Source organism: Delphinapterus leucas, chromosome 8, assembly GCF_059928025.1.
Source record: "Delphinapterus leucas isolate spDelLeu-1000000601 "Yukka" chromosome 8, BTC_Dleu_Yukka2, whole genome shotgun sequence".
Classification (NCBI taxonomy): domain Eukaryota; kingdom Metazoa; phylum Chordata; class Mammalia; order Artiodactyla; family Monodontidae; genus Delphinapterus; species Delphinapterus leucas.
This window is the reverse complement of record NC_143136.1, coordinates 74,937,404-74,958,781: the sequence shown is the minus strand read 5'-3', so window position 1 is coordinate 74,958,781 and position 21,378 is coordinate 74,937,404.

Genomic DNA, 21,378 nt, shown 5'->3' with positions numbered 1-21,378 from the left:
GGAATGGGAGAATAGGGGTAGTAGAAAACAATTTTGCCAAAAAGGAACATAAATACTTCTGTTTTAAAAGCTAACATGAGTCTAGAAAAGTGTTTCAGAAACACAGTAATGAAAACTCATGTCCAAATTTCTTTGGTTTTAACTTTCTAAAAATTTTTGTGTTAAGATAGAATTATATCATTTTGTTACAATATATTTAATAGCTCATTGTGTTCACACACATTAATGATCATACCAAAGAGAAAACCTTCACTAGCCAACTCTAGTATGTTTTTCCCATTAAAATTTTCAGATGACTTCGAGTATTCATCTCAATGGTTATAACTAATTTCAGTAGCTTCTGCATTAGCTCTGTGGTTGGAATTTCTGGAACGATGCACCTGATGTTTGAGTAAGTGAGTAATTAGGTAAGTTTAGGAGACTAAACCAGAGGTTACATATTGGCAGCACCTAGTGCAACTAGTAGGAGAACTGTTGGGTAAGTTCATCTGGGACCCATTAAGTGCTGTGGGATTGAAGTCTTACCTCAACAAGTTAGAGAAAGTCACACTGCACCCTGGGGATGAATAAGCTAAACTGAACTGAGTTACAGTTTATTAGATTGATCAGGCAGTATTCTAATAAGAAATCTGCTTCCCAAGTCACATTATCTAACCCCTGATTGACAGGGGCATGGCTGACAACTGCAAATGAATGTTAGACACTTGATGTATGACCACAGAACATGTTTGGGCAAATCCAAACCAAACCAAACTAAGTCAAGCTAATGTCCAAGTCCCATTAGTGTTAACTAGACCAGATACACAGAACTCAATGTAGTAATAAATGCAAGCCAGTGTGATATGTATATACATATATATACTGTTAACTATATATATATATATATATATATAGTTATCTATGTTAACAAAATTGGTTTAACAATCATTACCAGGTCAAGCTGTACAGAAGGACTGAACCAAAGGAGAGTTGAGCCAGGTCATTGAACTTAGAAAATCAAAACTGAAATGGACGTAATAAAATTAGGCAAACCTAACCATAAAGCACAAAATGGTGAAATGACAAGGAGAATGTCTGTATTCCTTTCCAACCTAAAGGTCAATTCACTCCAACACTTCCAGGGTTACACTCACTCAGAATTTTGAAGGATAATTACTTACCACTAACTCTTTTGCCTACAAAGCATAACTTGCTAATATTAACAAAAAAATTCAAAGACAATGAATTAAAATATATTGATGATTTCTTAAGACAGCTAGAGTTCTGTGGCTAAACTGAAACATCATTTCCATTTTGTTTGTACAAAAGAGCATCAATTGTCTACCAACACGATGACTTACCTCTCCTTTAAGTCGCTCTGCTGAAGTTTTATTTATAGACCACTATAATGGTACAATTCAGTTATTTTAAGTGAAAGAATAGAACTGTGCAATTATCATCACAATTCGGTTTAAGGACATTGCTATTACCCTAAAAAGATCCTTCATGCCTACTTATTGTCAACCCTGCTCCCACACTCAAACCCAGGCAACCACTAACCTACTTTCTGTCCCTATATATTTGCCTTTTCTGAAAAGTGTATTTAAGTAGAACCAAGCAAGTTGTGGTCTTTTGTATCAGACTTCTTTCACTGAGCATGCTTTTTAGGTACATTCACAATGTAGCATGTATCAGTGGTTTACGCCTTTTTATCTTAAACCAACCTTGTATTTAATGTAATTATTGATATGGTTAAATTTACATCTGCCATTTTGCTATTAGTTTTCTATATATGCCATTTTCATTCCTCTGCTCTTTTTTTTCACTGCTTTCTTTTGTGTTAAATCAATATTTTTAGCATACTGTTTTCCACCAAAAAAAAAAAATGGTCATGAAGAACCTAGGGGCAAGACGGGAATGAAGACGCAGACCTACTAGAGACTTGACTTGAGGATACGGGGAGCGGGAAGGGTAAGCTGGGATAAAGGGAGAGAGTGGCATGGTCATATATATACTACCAAATGTAAAATAGATAGCTAGTGGGAAGCAGCCGCCTAGCACAGGGAGATCAGCTCGGTGCTCTGTGACCACCTAGGGGGGTAGGATAGGGAGGGTGGGAGGGAGGGAGACGCAAGAGGGAAGAGATATGGGGATATATGTATATGTATAACTGATTCAGTTTGTTATAAAGCAGAAACTAACACACCATTGTAAAGCAATTATACTCCAATAAAGATGTTTAAAAAAAATAAAATAAAATAGGTCAACAATGAAAAAAATATTTTTAGCATACTGCTTTAATATTTTTAAATACATATTTTAATTATTTTCTTAAATAATGGTTGCTATGTAGATCACAATATGCATCTGAACTGTTCACAATCTGCTTCATGTTAACATTACCTTAATTCCAGTAAAATAGAGCAATTTTGCTCCAATATCATTCCATTTATTCCCTCTTCTTTTGTGTTATTAAATGCATATATTTCACCTATGCGTATTATAAAATAAACAAGTGTTATAATTATTGTTTTAAAAATCATATCTTTTAAAGGAATTAAGAAAAGAAAAACAAAAATATATATTTATACAGACTTTTATATTTGCCAACATATCTACCATTCATGGTGCTTTTGATTTCTTTCTATAGGTTCAAGTTACCATCTAGTGTCATTTCCTTTCATCCTAAAGAAGTATTTCCTTTAGTATTTCTTGTAGGGCAAATCTAGGAACAAATTGTCTTAGTCTTCACTTAGGATCATCTTTATTTCTTCTTCATGTATGAAGAATAGTTTTTGTTTTTTTTACAGTTTTTTTATTATTATTAATGCCAGAGATTTCTGTGCATTAATTTTGTATCCTGCTACTTTACCAAATTCATTGATTAGCTCTAGTAGTTTCCTGGTAGCACCTTTAGGATTCTCTATGTATAGTATCATGTCATCTGCAAACAGTGACAACTTTACTTCTTCTTTTCCGATTTGGATTCCTTTTATTTCCATTTCTTCTCTGATTGCTGTGACTGAAACTTCCAAAACTATGTTGAATAAGAGTGGTGAGAGGGGGCAGCCTTGTCTTGTTCTTGATCTTAGTGGAAATGTTTTCAGTTTTTCACCATTGAGGACGATGTTGGCTGTGGGTTTGTCATATATGGCCTTTAGTATGTTGAGGAAAGTTCCCTCTATGCCTACTTTCTGCAGGGTTTTTATGGGTGTTGAATTTTGTCAAAAGTTTTCTCTGCATCTATTGAGATGATCATATGGTTTTTCTCCTTCCATTTGTTAATATGGTGTATCACATTGATTGATTTGCGTATATTGAAGAATCCTTGCATTCCTGGAATAAACCCCACTTGATCATGGTGTATGATCCTTTTAATGTACTGTTGGATTCTGTTTGCTAGTATTTTGTTGAGGATTTTTGCATCTATGTTCATCAGTGATATTGGCCTGTAGTTTTCTTTCTTTGTGACATCCCTGTCTGGTTTTGGTATCAGGGTGATGGTGGCCTCGTAGAATGAGTTTGGGAGTGTTCCTCCCTCTGCTATATTTTGGAAGAGTTTGAGAAGGATAGGTGTTAGCTCTTCTCTAAATGTTTGATAGAATTCGCCTGGGAAGCCATCTGGTCCTGGGCTTTTGTTTGTTAGAAGATTTTTAATAATCACAGTTTCAATTTCAGTGCTTGTGATTGGTCTGTTCATATTTTCTATTGCTTCCTGATTCAGTCTTGGCAGGTTGTGCATTTCTAAGAATTTGTCCATTTCTTCCAGGTTGTCCATTTTATTGGCATAGAGTTGCTTGTAGTAATCTCATGGTCTTTTGTATTCCTGCAGTGTCAGTTGTTACTTCTACTTTTTCATTTCTAATTCTATTGATTTGAGTCTTCTCCCTTTTTTTCTTGATGAGTCTGGCTAATGGTTTATCAATTTTGTTTATCTTCTCAAAGAACCAGCTTTTAGTTTTATTGATCTTTGCTATCATTTCCTTCATTTCTTTTTCATTTATTTCTGATCTGATTTTTATGATTTCTTTCCTTCTGCTAACTTTGGGGGTTTTTTGTTCTTCTTTCTCTAATTGCTTTAGGTGCAAGGTTAGGTTGCTTATTCGAGATGTTTCCTGTTTCCTAAGGTAGGATTGTATTGCTATAAACTTCCCTCTTAGAACTGCTTTTGCTGCATCCCATAGGTCTTGGGTCGTCGTGTCTCCATTGTCATTTGTTTCTAGGTACTTTTTGATTTCCGCTTTGATTTCTTCAGTGATCACTTCGTTATTAAGTAGTGTATTGTTTAGCCTCCATGTGTTTGTATTTTTTACAGATCTTTTCCTGTAATTGATATCTAGTCTCATAGAGTTGTGGTCGGAAAAGGTACTTGATACAATTTCAATTTTCTTAAATTTACCAAGGCTTGATTTGTGACCCAAGATATGATCTATCCTGGAGAATGTTCCATGAGCACTTGAGAAAAATGTGTATTCTGTTGTTTTTGGATGGAATGTCCTATAAATATCAATTAAGTCCATCTTGTTTAATGTATCATTTAAAGCTTGTGTTTCCTTATTTATTTTCATTTTGGTTGATCTGTCCATTGGTGAAAGTGGGGTGTTAAAGCCTCCTCCTATGAATGTGTTACTGTCGATTTCCCCTTTTAGGGCTGTTAGTATTTGCCTTATGTATTGAGGTGCTCCTATGTTGGGTGCATAAATATTTACAATTGTTATATCTTCTTCTTGGATCGATCCCTTGATCATTGTGTAGTGTCCTTCTTTGTCTCTTCTAATAGTCTTTATTTTAAAGTCTATTTTGTCTGATATGAGAATTGCTACTCCAGCTTTCTTTTGGTTTCCATTTGCATGAAATATGTTTTTCCATCCCCTTACTTTCATTCTGTATGTGTCTCTAGGTCTGAAGTGGGTCTCTTGTAGACAGCATATATATGGGTCTTGTTTTTGTATCCATTCAGCCAGTCTGTGTCTTTTGGTGGGAGCATTTAGTCCATTTATATTTAAGGTAACTATCGATATGTATGTTCCTATTCCCATTTTCTTAATTGTAGGTCTTTTCCTTCTCTTGTGTTTCTTGCCTAGAGAAGTTCCTTTAGCATTTGTTGTAAAGCTGGTTTGGTGGTGCTGAACTCTCTCAGCTTTTGCTTGTCTGTAAAGGTTTTAATTTCTCCATCAAATCTGAATGAGATCCTTCCTGGGTAGAGTAATCTTGGTTGCAGGTTTTTCTCCTTCATCACTTTAAATATGTCCTGCCAGCCCCTTCTGCCTTGCAGAGTTTCTGCTGAAAGATCAGCTGTTAACCTTATGGGGATTCCCTTGTGTGTTATTTGTTGTTTTTCCCTTGTTGCTTTTAATATGTTTTCTTTGTATTTAACTTTTGACAGTTTGATTAATATGCGTCTCGGCGTATTTCTCCTTGGATTTATCCTGTATGGGACTCTCTGTGCTTCCTGGACTTGATTAACTATTTCCTTTCCCATATTCGGGAAGTTTTCAACTATAATCTCTTCAAATATTTTCTCAATCCCTTTCTTTTTCTCTTCGTCTTCTGGAACCCCTATAATTCGAATGTTGGTGTGTTTAATGTTGTCTCAGAGGTCTCTGAGACTGTCCTCAGTTCTTTTCATTCTATTTTCTTTATTCTACTCTGCAGTAGTTATTTCCACCATTTTATCTTCCAGGTCACTTATCCGTTCTTCTGCCTCAGTTATTCTGCTATTGATCCCATCTAGAGTATTTTTAATTTCATTTATTGTGTTGTTCATCATTGCTTGTTTCATCTTTAGTTCTTCTAGGTCCTTGTTAAGTGTTTCTTGCATTTTGTCTATTCTATTTCCAAGATTTTGGATCATCTTTACTATCATTATTCTGAATTCTGTTTTAGGTAGACTGCCTATTTCCTCTTCATTTGTTAGGTCTGGTGGGTTTTTATCTTGCTCCTTCATCTGCTATGTGTTTTTCTGTCTTCTCATTTTGCTTATCTTACTGTGTTTGGGGTCTCCTTTTTTCAGGCTGCAGGTTCATAGTTCCCGTTGTTTTTGGTGTCTGTCCCCAGTGGCTAAGGTTGGTTCAGTGGGTTGTGCAGGCTTCCTGGTGGAGGGGACTAGTGCCTGTGTTCTGGTGGATGAGGCTGAATCTTGTCTTTCTGGTGGGCAGGTCCACATCTGGTGGTGTGTTTTGGGGTGTCTGTGGACTTATTATGATTTCAGGCAGCCTGTCTGCTAATGGGTGGGGTTGTGTTCCTGTCTTGCTGGTTGTTTGGCATAGGGTGTCCAGCACTGTAGCTTGCTGGTCGTTGAGTGAAGCTGGGTGCTGGTGTTGAGATGGAGATCTCTGGGAGATTTTTGCCATTTGATATTATGTGGAGCTGGGAGGTGTCTTGTGGACCAGTGTCCTGAATTTGGCTCTCCCACCTCAGTGGCACAGCACTGACTCCTGGCTGCTGCACCAAGAGCCTTTCATCCACACGGCTCAGAATAAAAGGGAGAAAAAAAAGAAGAAAGAAAGAAAGAAAGAAAGGAGGGAGGGAGGGAGGGAGGGAAGAAGGAAAGAAAGAAATAAAATAAAGATAAAATAAATTTATTAAAATAAAAAATAATTATTAAGAAAATAAAATTTTTTTAAAGAAAAAAAAACGGACCGATAGAACCCTAGGACAAGTGGTGAAAGCAAAGCTATACAGACAAAATCTCACACAGAAGCGTATACATACACACTCACAAAAAGAGGAAACAGGGAAAAAATCATAAATCTTGCTCTCAAAGTCCACCTCCTCAATTTGGGATGATTCACTGTCTATTCAGGTATTCCACAGATGCCGGGTACATTAAGTTGATTGTGGAGCTTTAATCTGCTGCTTCTGAGGCTGCTGGGAGGGATTTCCCTTTCTCTTTGTTCTCACAGCTGCCGGGGCTCAGCTTTGCATTTGGCCCCGCCTCTGCGTGTAGGTCGCCAGAGGGCGTCTGTTCTTCGCTCAGACAGGACGGGGTTAAAGGAGCCGCTAATTCAGGGGCTCTGGCTCACTCAGGCCGCGGGGAGGGAGGGGCACGGAGTGCGGGCGGGCCTGCGGCGGCAGAGGCCAGCGTGACGTTGCACCAGCCTGAGGCGCGCTGTGCGTTCTCCCGTGGAAGTTGTCCCTGATCCTGGGACCCTGGCAGTGGCGGTCTGCACAGGCTCCGCGGAAGAGGGGTGTGGATAGTGACCTGTGCTCGCACACAGGCTTATTGGTGGCGGCACAGCAGCCTTAGCGTCTCATTCCCGTCTCTGGGGCCCACGCTTTTAGCCGCGGCTCGCGCCCATCTCCGTAGCTCCTTTAAGCAGCGCTCTTAATCCCCTCCCTCGCGCACCAGGAAACAAAGCGGGAAGAAAAAGTCTCTTACCTCTTCGGCAGGTCCAGACTTTTCCCCGGACTCCCTACCGGCTAGCCGTGGCGCACTAACCCCCTGCAGGCTGTGTTCACGCCGCCAACCCCAGTCCTCTCCCTGTGCTCCAACAGAAGCCCGAGCCTCAGCTCCCAGCCCCGCCCACCCTGGCGGGTGAGCAGACAAGCCTCTCGGGCTGGTGAGTGCCGGTCGGCACGGATCCTCTGTGCGGAAATCTCTCCGCTCTGCCTCAGCACCCCTGTTGCTGCGCTCTCCTCCACGGCTTCGAAGCTTTTCCCATCCGCCACCCGCAGTCTCCGCCCGCGAAGGGGCTTCCTAGTGCGTGGAAAACTTTTCTCCTTCACAGCTCCCTCCCACTGGTGCAGGTCCTGTCCCTGTCCTTTTGTCTCTGTTTATTCTTTTTTCTTTTGCCCTACCCAGGTACGTGGGGGGGGTTCTTGCCTTTTGGGATGTCTGAGGTCTTCTGCCAGCGTTCAGTAGGTGTTCTGTAGGAGTTGTTCCACGTGTAGATGTATTTCTAGTGTATCTGTGGGGAGGAAGGTGATCTCCGCGTCTTACTCTTCGGCCATCTTCCCCTCGTCTCTGAAGAATAGTTTTGTTGAATATAACCTTCTTAGTTGACAAGGTCTTTCATGTCTTTCGCACTTTGCATATGCCAATCCATGTCCTTCTGGCCACCATTGTTTCTGAAGAGAAGTCAGTTATTAAACATTTTGTAGTTCCTCTATGTATGATAAGCATTTTTCTCTTGCCACCTTCATCAGGTTGACAACGATGTATCCAGATGTTTATATATTTGTGTATTCTACTTGAGATTCATTGAGATCCTTGAGTCCGTAGATTAATGTTTTTCATTAAATTTGAAATTTTTTCAACCATTATTTCTTTTTTCTACCTTATTTTTCTATTTCCTGACTCTCCATTACATGTGTGTTAGTACATTTAAATATTATCTCATGGATCTCTGAGGTTCAGTTCATTTTTCTCAATTTTTTTTTCCTTTCAGATTGGTTAATTTATTTTGCTATATATTCAGAGTCACTAATTTTTCTGCCATCTCAAATCTGCTGTTTAGCCTAACCAGTGAATTCTTCATTTTGGTCATCGTACTTTCCAACTATAGAATTTCCACTTTGTTCTCTTTTATAGCTTCTATTCTTCATTGATATTCTGTATTTATTGAGTCATCATCACCTTATTTTCCTTGAAGTCTTTAAAAATAATTACACAGTTGCTTTAACTCTATTCATAATAGCTGCTTTGAATCTTTTCTGCTAAATCCAACATCTGTGCCCAGAGTCAGTTTGTATTGGCTGTTTATTTTTTCCTGAGTAAAGGAAAAATATTCAGGAAAATACTTTTCTGTTTCTATGAATGTTCCATAAATTTTTGTTGAAAACTGGATATCTTAGGTAAGGTTTAGCAACTCTGGATTCTGTTCCCCTCCTGAGGGTTATTGCTGCTGTTTTTTGTTTTGTTTTGTTTTGTTTTTCTTTTTAATGACTTGCCTGGACTTAATCTGTGGAAACTTTCTTCTACTTACAGAGTGGGAACTGATGTCTCTGCTCAATTTTTTTTATTTTTTTATTTTTAGCTTAGTTTCCCAGGAGTCATCCTGGTTGCATAGCAGCCAACCAATGCTTGATCAGAGAATGTGTCCAAACATCTTGAGCTAATAAGGCTTCTACCCTCTGCTGATGGAGCTGTGTGTGGATTGAGAGCCTCTTTTAAGTCTTCCCTGGCTTTTACTTTTCACAAGTCTCTCTTTGGTCTTTCCTGCTTATGTGAACAGCCTCCCAGTCAGCCAGCAAGATGTAGAGCTTATCTAGCCCAAGAGTTACTATCTCACTTCCAGTTAAATATTGTGCTTGTCAGCTTGTCTGTTTCTTGCCTAAACAGGGCTATCACCTAGCCTAGGGGAACTGTAGGTTTTCTCCATTCATTTTCTTCCAAGTTTCCTATTTTTATTGACAACACCAATGAGCTTGGGGTTTTTTTGCTCTCTGCTCCAAGTAGAGCCATTCCTCTCTGGCAGTGAATCTGATGTTTTTCACAGCTAGCCCTGCCCTGGTTTTATTACTGTACTAACCAGCCTGAGGAATAGTGGGGAAGGATGGCTGAGAAGGAAACAGCCCCAGGCAAGAACACCACAAACTCCCACTGTTTTTACCTAACATTCAGCAGCTTTTTGTAAACAAACATTTCTCAATTCAGTACTTGCCTTTGGTTAATTTCTAGAGATTGTTTCTGAGAATTTTATCCAGTTTTAAAGTTTTTTTTTAACTGTGGGAAGAACACAACATGATTTTTAAGGGTACAATACAGTGTTGTTAACTATAGGCACCATGTTCTCTAGAACTTATTCTCTTGCTTAACTAAAATTTATACCACTGATTAGCAGTTCCTCATACCCCCACCCCGACCCCGCCAGCCCCTGGGAACTATAATTCTATTCTCTGCTTCTATAAATGTGACTGTTTTAGATACCTCATATAAGTGGAATCACGCAGTATTTGTCTTTCTGTAACAAGTTTATTTCACTTAGAATAATGTCCTCAGAGTTTATCCATGTTGTCACATGTGGCAGGATTTCCTTCTTTTATGAGGCTGAGTAACTTTTCATTGTATGTATATACCACGTTTGCTTTATTTATTTATCCAATGATGGACATTTAGATTTTTTCAACATCATGACTATTGTGAATAGTGCTGCAATGAACATGGGAGTGCTAATATCTCTTCAAGATCCTGATTTCAATTCTTTTAGATAAATACCCAGAAGTGGAATTGCTGAATCACATGGTAGCTCTATTTTTAATTTTTTGAGGAACTTCCAAACTTTTGTTCCATAGAGACTGCATTACTTTGCATTCCAACCAAAAGTGTACAAGGGTTCCAACTTCTTAACATCCTTGCCAACACTTGTTGTTTTTGGTTTCTTGATAGTAGCCATCCTAACAGGTGTGAGGTGATATCTCATTGTGGTTTTGATCGTATGTATAGAAAACCCTAAAGACTCCACCAAGAAAAAACTGTTGGAACTAATAAACAAATTTAGTAAGTTGCAGTATACAAAATCAACATACAAAAATCAGTTACATTTCTATACCCTAATCAGGAAACTATCTGGAAAAAGAATTAGGAAAAATGTTTCATTTACAATTGTATCAAAAAGAATAAAATACTTCGGCATAAATTTAACTAAAGAAGTATTGATAAAAGACTTGTACACTGAAAACTACAAAACGCTGATGACAGAAATTAAAACAGACACAATAAGTGGAAAGACATCCACATTCATGGATTGAAAGACAATATTTATTTATTTATTTTTGCTGTGTTGGGTCTTCGTTTCTGTGCGAGGGCTTTCTCTAGTTGTGGCAAGCAGGGGCCACTCTCCATCGTGGTGTGCGGGCCTCTCGCTATCGCGGCCTCTCTTGTTGTGGAGCACAGGCTCCAGACATGCAGGCTCAGTAGTTGTGGCTCACAGGCCTAGTTGTTCCACAGCATGTGGGATCCTCCCAGACCAGGGCTCGAACCCGTGTCCCCTGCAATAGCAGGCAGATTCTCAACTGCTGCACCACTAGGGAAGCCCTGAAAGACTTAATATTGTTAAAATATCCATATGGCCCAAAGTGATCAACATGTTCAATGCAATCTCTATCAAGAGCCCAATGGTATTTTTTACAGAAATAGGAAAAAACTCTAAAATTTTTATGGAATCATAATGGACCTGAAATAACCAAAACAATCTTGAGAAAGAAGGAAAAGCTGGAAGCATTATACTTCCTGCTTTCAAAATACATTACAAAGCTACAGTAATTATAACAGTATGGTACTGGCATAAAAACAGACTTATAGACCAGTGGAATAGAAGAGAGAGTCCAGAAATAAATCCACACATATAAGGTCAACTGATCTTCAACAAGGACATCAAGAATTCACAATAGGGAAAGAAAAGTCTCTTCAAAAAATGGTGCTGGGAAAACTGGATATCCAAGTGCAAAAGAATGAAACTGGACCCTTATCTTACACCATACACAAAAATCAACTCAAAATAGATTGAAGACTTAAAAGACCTGAAACTGTAAAACTTCTTTCTAGAAGAAAACATAGGGGAAACTTCATGGCATTGGTCTTAGCAATGATGTCATGGATATGACACCAAAAGCACAGGTAGTAAAAGCAAAAAGAAGATAAATGAATAAAAATAAGACAAGTAGAACTGCATCCATCCAAAGAACTTCTGTGTAGCAAAGAAAACAATCAACAGAGTGAAAAGGTAACCTACGAAGTGGGAAAAAATATTTGCAAACCATATATCTGTTAACAATTTCCAAAATACAGTTATCCCTTGATCAACACAGGTTTGAATTGTGATAGTTCAGTCATACATGGGTTTTTTTCAATATTAAATACTACAGTACTACACAATCAATGGTTGGTTTACTGCATGGATAGGAAACTGCAGACACGGAGGGCCAACTATAAGTTGTGCACTGATTTTTGACTGTGCAGAGGGTTGGAGTCCCCAACCCCCACATTGCTCAAGGGTCAACCGTATATAAGGAACTCCTGCAACTCAATTGCAAAAAAACAAGAGCTGGATTTGAAGGAAGAGGATTTGCCAACCCCCTTCACTTTGCCATCACTGAAAGTGCTATCTAAACCTACCTCTCTTTTGTTTCTTCTATAATGTTCTTTGTTTTATTTACTTGAATCTTCTGAGCAGGTTCAATTATTTTCAGTTATTTTTCTTCACCACATTGACATTATGCTTTTTTTTCCTCTCTGGAATGTTTTTTCCTTTTTGTATTTGTTATATGTTTGCATATTTTTCTTCCTTTTAAGCTACTTAGCATTTAGAAATAATTTGCTTCAGACTATTACTTCACATATAGAAATATAATGCATAGGTTTTTTTAATGAAAAAAAATGATACAGTACATATTTTCAACCTCTCTCAGAATTTCATATCTCTTCCTCTCATTTTGATAATTGTCTTAGAAAAAAATGGCAGGCTGAAAGGGGTAATCAAAGGGATTTTAATCAAAGGGACCATTTATAAGGTTTTAAGAGAGTGGTTCTCAACTGGGAATGATGATTTTCCCCCTCAGGAGATATTTGGCAATGTTTGGAGACATTTTTGCTTGTCACAACTTGAGAAGTGCTACTGGAATCTAGTATGTGGAGGCAAAGGGTGGTACTAAGCATTTTACACCACACAAGACAGCCCCCATAACAAAGAATTATCCAGCCAAAACATCAATGTGCCAAGGTTGAGAAACCATGGTTTAAGGAAACCCAAAAGATGATGAATTCCTCAGGGAATCATAAAATCAGGAAAGGGTTACTACCCTCAGGCCCAAAGAGTCAAGGTGAGAGAGCTGTCACCAGATTTCAGTTAGAGCTATAATGTGGAGAGGGACCACGATTCAGGTTTTATAGGGCTTAAGTTTATATAATTTAAAGTACCCACTTTAAGAAAAAATTAATCAAAATTCCAAATATAAAATTAGGCATGAATGTGGATATTTTAAAATTTAAAAATCTCAAATTTTTTAAATCGAATCAATACCACAAACATAGCAAAATCTAGAAAGTAATTATTTTATTTATTAACTAACAGAAACAGTTTTGAAACATCTTTTATCTGACTTCTTTTGGTTACATATTCTGATTGCTTCTTCATATAAATTTTAAGATCGATTTTTAATAGGGAAAAAATAAGTATTTTCTCTAGCATGATGGATTGTTTCATCATTGTTCATTTAGAATCAACTATTACAATGTATAGCTTCACAATTCCTATTGTTAATGTTTATGTAATTTTTTGTTTTGTACTCAAATTTTGGAAACCTTCTTCCATCAAGTGTCTGTCATATATAAGCTATAAGATTTCAGGTCATCTCAAGTTTTCTTGTGTAGCAACGAGTATTAAATACTGTTTGAGTTGACAATAGTCATTAACCAGTTTGTCCTAACTGTCCTCGTTATGGTGTCTTATTGTGAGTTTTCAATTATCTTTATCAATGTCAGTAATTCATGTCAAAGCATCAACAAATTTATATCTTTCTCCAATGTGTCTGTATGATTCATTCCTCTTTGTTAATTAGATTATCAAACAATTCAAGAGCCTATTCATTCTTTCTATTCATAATTTATTTCTTACTCTAAGTGAATTACAGCTTTTAGTAAGACCTGAAAAAATTTTGTTCTATTTCTCATTATCAGAATACCTTCTACTGATTTAATCACTCAATTTACCATTTTCATTTCATATTTCATTACTTGTTTAATTTATCTCTTTTTTTTAACAAGTGTGTTTAGTGATGAATCAGGAATCTCAGATTTCTTGCTTAGTTTTTTTTTTTTTTTTTTTTTGCATTACGTGGGCCTCTCACTGTTGTGGCCTCTCCCGTTGTGGAGCACAGGCTCCGGACGCACAGGCTCAGCGGCCATGGCTCACGGGCCCAGCCGCTCCGCGGCATGTGGGATCTTCCCAGACCGGGGCACAAACCCGTGTCCCCTGCATCAGCAGGCGGACTCTCAACCACTGCACCACCAGGGAAGCCCTTGCTTAGATTTTTTAAACTTGTGATATATTATTGAAATATTCTAAAATTTCTTTTCAAAAATACTTTTTAATGTCAGAATTTTTTTTTCTTTTAACAAAAACATATGACTGTACAAATATTATTGGAACCCCTCTCTGGACCTTGGAAAGAGCCTTGCATTTGTGAGTGGTTCTGAAGCTTAAGCTTCATTCATTTCATGGAAATCCTCTTCCAAATGCAGTCACTGCTAAATCTTGGTCCACCATGGAAGAAGCCAGGAAAATAAAAACCTCAAGCTCTCTCTACTGCTGGTGCCTCCTATTGGCCAAACCCAAATGGAAGGGCAGCTCTGAAGGGACAAACAGTTTAAGGAGCCCAGCTAATTGTGTTTGAATAATTCCTGTCTTCTAAAACTTCTATTTTATAGTATTTATACCTTATTTTGGACTTTTGTGCTTGTGTTCATAAAGAAGGAAAGCAAAATAAAAAATATGATTGGCACTTGCTCATAGAAATTACTTGCTCAAGAAGCACCTGCTAGCCTAAGTATGCCTGTGAATCTGTACAATCTTGGTTCGGCAAAGCATATTCATCCCGTAATACATTCACATATCATAATCGAAAGCTTCAACACATGTCTTCTAATGATGTCACTCTATATAATGAGATATGCAAATTAGAATGTTATAGAGAGTCTTAATTGCATTATATCATTCAGAGTTGTAAATGTTCAGCTAGTTACAGCCCACATAGGGCCATCAGAAGAAGAAAAGAGAAAAAAGAAATATTCTTTTGGCCGTCTGACCCAAAAATGAAATAGACTTACATTGCTAATAGGCATATTAAAATGCTCCTCAGACATCTATAGTGACAGGAGGTTAACAGGGATGGCCTCAAGAGCTGTATCAGCATTTTCTTATAAATGCTTTATGAACCCTAGCTTCAGTGTTTTGGGGTCCCCAGGCTCTATTTCATATATTCTTTTAAAGCTTATAAACTGCAAGAAATTAAAAAAGAAAAATATGACTTGTCAGGTAAAGAGTGTAGTAGGGCACAGTATATCTGCTAAAGAAAAACTATGTTCCCTTTCATATACTTTCCATGTAGTTAAATAATGTCCATAATGTTATTTTCCAAACTTTAAATTCTATCATGATTTGACAAGGTAAGAAAATGGAACCTGGGAACATTTTTCCATCTCAAAGTAGGTGGCTTCTTTTAGTTATCATCAACTTCTAAGCAAGCACGGAAACTCTGATTGTTTTACAAGACCACAGTCATATGTCATCTGTTTTCATATCTCCATTTCTGTTGTGCATTATTCTAAGCACGCAAGATCAGCAAGACTGATTGAGCAGCAGACTATTGAAATAAAGAATAATATCCCATATAGATCCATTCTTCATTTAATAAACCACCACCATCCTCTCTAATATCCATGCCCACTCCCTTGTACCATCAAAGCCTTATCATGATCACCACCATTACTATCCCTCTTACCAAGAAACCACTATGCTAGGGTCATGCTTCTTCAGAGTCGCTTTTGTCTTGTTAACTTACTACAGTTTCTTGGATGGTCTGTCTGGAATAACTTTCCTTCAAAGTCACACAGATATATTTAGTCATGTTGGGATAAATAAAATTCAAGGCAGAAAATCACAATTTTCCCTAAGACAATCTAACTCTATCATTTGATCCTTGGAAAAACATTCATTTATCAATTTATTTAATGAGAAGTAACACTTGGGTGTTTCACCATTATTTCACACTGAATACTTTCAAATTCTATGATTAACTTTCCAAAGCAAGATACCTGAATTGAAATTGTTTCACATTTCTGTCAATAGCATTATTTTCCATTTATCAAGCCTCTTAATTTGTTAGTTGTTCTTTCCTCCCTCTTATTTTTTCTCTAATGCAAATTAGTCCCCAAGTTACATTGCATTTTCTCTCTCAATATTTCTCACATTCTATTGCCTTCCCTATCATTCCCTTCTAACACCAATGCTCTGGCTACTTCATGCCTAGTTTACATATGAAAAATGCTCTACATAATATATCATCAGGAAAACACAAATTAAAATAACAGTGAGATTTCACTACACACCTATTAGAATGGCCAAAATCTAGAACACTAACAACATCAATTGTTGGCAAGGATGTGGAGAAACATGGACTCTCATTCTTGCTGGTGGGAATGCAAAACTGTTAATATAGCCACTTTGGAAGACAATTTGATGGTTTCTTTTGAAACTAAACATATTCTTACTCTATAATACAGCAATTGCAGACCTTCGTAGGTACCCAAAAGAGCTGAAAACTTATGTCCACACAAAAACCTGCACACAGATGTTTATAGCAGCTTTATTCATAATTGCCCAAACTTGGAAGCAACCAAGATGTCCTTTAGTTGGTGAAAGGATTAGGAAACTAGGGTATATCAAGGTAATGGAATATTATTCAGTGCTAAAAAGAAATACACTACCAAGCCATGAAAAAAACATGAAGGAAACTTAAGTGCACATTACTAAGTAAAGGAGCCAATCTGAGAAGGCTATACATACTGTATAATTCCAGCTATATGACATTCTGGAAAAGGAAAAACTATGGAGACAATAAAAAGATCAGTGGTTGCCAGGGGTTGAGGTGAAGGGAGAGAGATGACTAGGCAAAAAACAGGTTTTTTAAGGCAGTAAAGATACTCTTTAGGATGCCATAATGATGTATACATGTCATTAAACATTTGTCCAAACCCATAGAATGTACAACACCAAGAGTGAACCATAATATAAACTGCGAACTCTGGATGATTACGATGTCAGTGTAGGTTTATCAATTCTAACAAACGTATCACTCTAGTGGGAGATGTTGATAACAGGAGGGGCTATGCATGTGTAGAAATAGGAGGCATATGGGAAATCTCTGTACATTCCTCTTAATTTTGCTATGAACCTAAAGCTGCTCTGAGAAAACAAAGTCTTGTTTAAAAAAAAAAAAACCAGCTCTGACAAATAGCACTGTAAAAGCACTGTAACATCATAGAAAATATTTGAGCAAAATTAGGCAGCCCACTTATGACGCTTCAGGATACCCCAGCTAATAAATACTAGAACAAAGTTATTACATTTAAATCAGTGATCAGAAGGGTTTCAGTGATTCTTCAAGTTCTTAAACATAATCTGAGCTAGATGAGTACAAAATGTATTTATTTCCAAGATAAAATAGTAGGCTGAATCATGTTTGCAAATAAGAATATATAGGGAAAAAGAAAAAAAAAAAAAAGAATATATAGGGGGCTTCCCTGGTGGCGCAGTGGTTGAGAGCCCGCCTGCCGATGCAGAGGACACGGGTTCGTGCCCCGGTCCGGGAGGATCCCACGTGCCGTGGAGTGTCTGGGCCCGTGGGCCGTGGCCGCTGAGCCTGCGTGTCCGGAGCCTGTGCTCCACAACGGGAGAGGCCACAACAGTGAGAGGCCCACGTAATGCAAAAAAAAAAAAAGAAAAAGAAAAAGAAAATTACTTCTCAAGTTAAGATAGTCACAACTATTAAGGTATAAACTGCAGTAACAGAAAATATTCCAAGCCCACAGGATTACAATGAGGAGTGGTTAATTTTATTTGACGGTGAGAAAAATTTAGTAATTTTTTTAATTTATAAAATTCATCCATGAGTACATGGTCCCTGGGGGGAAAAATTACCAATGTGGAAGACTGTATAATAAAATGGAAACGTTTTCTTCACCCTCTCCCAGTCCTGTTCACCTCCCCATAAGTAACCAGTGTCAAACGAATGAGGAGAGTGATGTCACCAAGATGGCGATCTAGATCCTTCCTGACTTTGCTCCCACCCTCACAAGAATAGCTAACATCTATTCAAGATCAAGACACCACTGAGAGAATCCTAGAACAGAGGGGTGAGGCTGAAGCACACCTGCACCTCAGACGCCAAGATAGACTGGACGCAGTCTCCTTCCCTGTATGCCCATTGCCACTGCCTTAATTTAGGGACCCATCTTTTCTCTAGACATCTACAACGTTCGCTATTTCTTTCTTTTATTTTGAATTTTATTTTATTTATTTTTTTATACAGCAGGTTCTTATTAGTTATCCATTTTATACATATTAGTGTATATATGTCAGTCCCAATCTCTCAATTCATCCCACCACCACCACCACTTCCCTGCCACTTTCCCCCCTTGGTGTCCATAAGTTTGTTCTCTACATCTGTGTCTCTACCTCTGCCCTGCAAACCAGTTCATCTGTACCTATTTTCTATGTTCCACATTAGTTATTTCTTAAAGCAACTTCTCACCCTCAATCCATCCTCCGTGTCTAGCTAGAGTGATCTTTATAAAAATTTAATCAGATGACTTCACTTCCCAGTTGAAGTTTCATTAATTGCCAACTGGTCAAAATATAAAATATAAATTGCTTTATACGGCCTTGTAGAATCCAGGTTCTAATTATCAGTCTAACCTCACCTGCCAATATCTTCTCCCTCAGATTTTATATGCCAGCATTTCTCAGAAAACCCTAGCCTTTTCATATCTCTAAGCCTTTAATCTTACATTCCCTTTTGTCTTCGAAGTAAACTCCTATTTCCCCTGCAAGAGATGCTAGCAGGGATACTTGGGTACTCCATCCCAACACATGGCTTAGAGGTCCCTGTGTAGAGTTATTAACATACTGTGCCAAAAGTGTTGGTTTTCATGTATGTCCTTCTTATATGACTATAATAGACTTGAGAGCAATGACGATGGATTTTCTTCTTTGTATTCTCAGCATCCCTACACTAGCACATAGAGAATTTGCAGTCAAGATTGGTCAATTCAATGAACGCAAAAAAGGCCCTCCATATTGAACAGTATTACAAACCACCAAGTACAACTACAAAATTAATTAGAGTGGAAGGTGGCATTGAAATTAAAAGTGCTTCTCTTCTCAGAGCCTAATGAGATGGTGGCCATAGAAATAACCGCACCTTACTGAGGATTCATCATGTGCCAGACTATTTTTATCTCATTTACAGATGAGGAAACTGAGGCATCGATAGGCTAGGTAAATTGCTCAAGGTAACACAGCTAGTAGTTAGCAACGCTCAGCATAATTGTTCGGTTGTTTGGATGTTTACGATGATTGCTACTTTTATTTCAATGCTCACAGGAAGTGCCCAGAATCTCACCGTATCTTGTACATGATACAATGCATTGGATTCTTGAGTCATGGAATAGCTATAATCTTGCATTTAGTCAACTCCCACATTTATATCCAAATGTCCAGAACTATTCCCCAGGGTACTCCTAAAAGATTCTAAAGCCATCATTCCACTGGAGCCTGCTTCTTCCCTTTATTTTTCTAAAACATAGAGCTTTAAAATAAGCAACTAATCTAATTCCTGAAGGGCTCCTGATATCAGCACAAGGTGGGTTCATTCTTCCCTAAAAACCTCCAAATAGAAAAGAACGATGGGAGCAGAATAGGTACAGAGTCTTGTAGACACCTATGGAAACTAAAAAGCTCTAAGACACGGGTTTGCTCTATTAAATATGTCAACTCTCCCTAGTTCCACAAGCCTCCAGATCCTAGACTCTCAGTGGGAGTTCAATGCACTCAGTACGACAAAAGACCAGGCACTGTGCATAGGTCTACTTGCTTATGTTTTATCTATCTGACCTAGACTGCTTTAAACATGAACTTGGAACCTGCAAAGAAGTAAGTTTTACTTTAATGACTAAACCAATGTTTTGCTTGCCTTTGGTTACATATGCCATTATTTATGCCCTAATTAGTGTCAGAGCAATTTGGTATCTATATATGTAATAAATATATGTCTACAGCCTCAAGCGTTTCCTCTGCACTGTGCACATCTTTAGAATATAAGTCATTATTTATAAACCCACGAAGAAAGTGTTAAGCAACAAAGCTTACCATTGTCAAAAACTCTCATATTCATACCAACTCAAAGACATCTTATTCCTTGGAAAAAAATCAATGGTAGTTATTCACATATGTTAAAGAATCATCTCAAAAAACTACTTTTTCTATAAATAAATACATTTTGTATAAGTAAGCCAAATGTACATAATGTAATTTAGATACACTTGGCATCCTGAAAACACTTGGGAGAGTATTCACGAAATCATTCACTAAATGCTATAATATTCTGTCACTGTATCATAATATTTTATATGCAAAATATGCCCTTCCTAAAGTGGGCCTAAAAACAGTCATTTCTGAGACGTTTATCTGGAATATAAATGTGTTAATGCACTATGGGGTAAAACACTTGAGTGCCTAAGGATTTTCAATAGGTACCAGAAAACTATCAAAAGATAAATCTTTCATTCCTTTTAATGGCATATTCAAAGTAATTAGCATCTAATGTTAAAATGCTCATTAAAAATTTTTTCAAATCCCCATTCCATGACACAATCCCTTTGTGCACTTGGAGATAAACTGGGATCTTGTCTTTGACATGCAAAGGAAGCAAGACAAGATTGGCCAAGTGAAAGAAAGATGGCCTTAGACAACCTTGTGAGACCACTTTAAGTTCATTTTACAATTCTATAAACAGACAGGTGCTTAACTTCCTAATAAGACTACAGATGTTAACTGCCTCAATCTATTTCCCTAGAAATCAATCTAGGGACTTCCCTGGTGGCGTAGTGGTTAAGAATCTGCCTGCCAATGCAGGGGACACAGGATCGATTCCTGGTCCGGGAAGATTCCACATGCCACGGGAGCATCTAAGCCGGTGCGCCACAACTACTGAGCCTGCGCTCTAGAGCCCACGAGCCACAACTACTGAAGCCCACGGCGCACCTAGAGCCCATGCTCTGCAACAAGAGAAGCCACCGCAATGAGAAGCACGTGCACCGCAACAAAGAGTAGCCCCCGCTTGCCACAACTAGAGAAAGCCCGCGTGCAGCAACGAAGACCCAATGCAGCCAAAAATAAATAAAAATAAATTTATTTTAAAAAATCCATCTAATTCACAAAGTAGCCATTATAAAGATTACACATGTTATGTCATAGTTAATAATAATGTTCTTGTATCCAAAGAAAATTCACATGCTGTGCAATGATCTGGTGAATTTGCAAGGATCTAGACAACTCACTTATGCATTGTCATTGTCTAACTCTCAGCTTCCTTAACATGACCACTCTGCCCTGTTTGGACTTGTCCTCTGCTTTCAAACAAGAGACTGAAAGGAAACACAAACAGCACAGAAAGAAAAAGAAAAGCATAATCATGTCAGGAAGGCTTGTGGTCAAAAACCTGAGCTCAAAATAATATAAAGATTAAACTAAATAAAAGGTTTAGCATGCAAATGGGAGGGTTAGGACTAAGATTCCACTGTGGAGCCATGACGAGATTAAAAAGGAAAAAGATTGATTAATTTAAAAAAAAAACCTTAATATCACTTACAACAAATTCCTGATTATTAAATAAATTAGA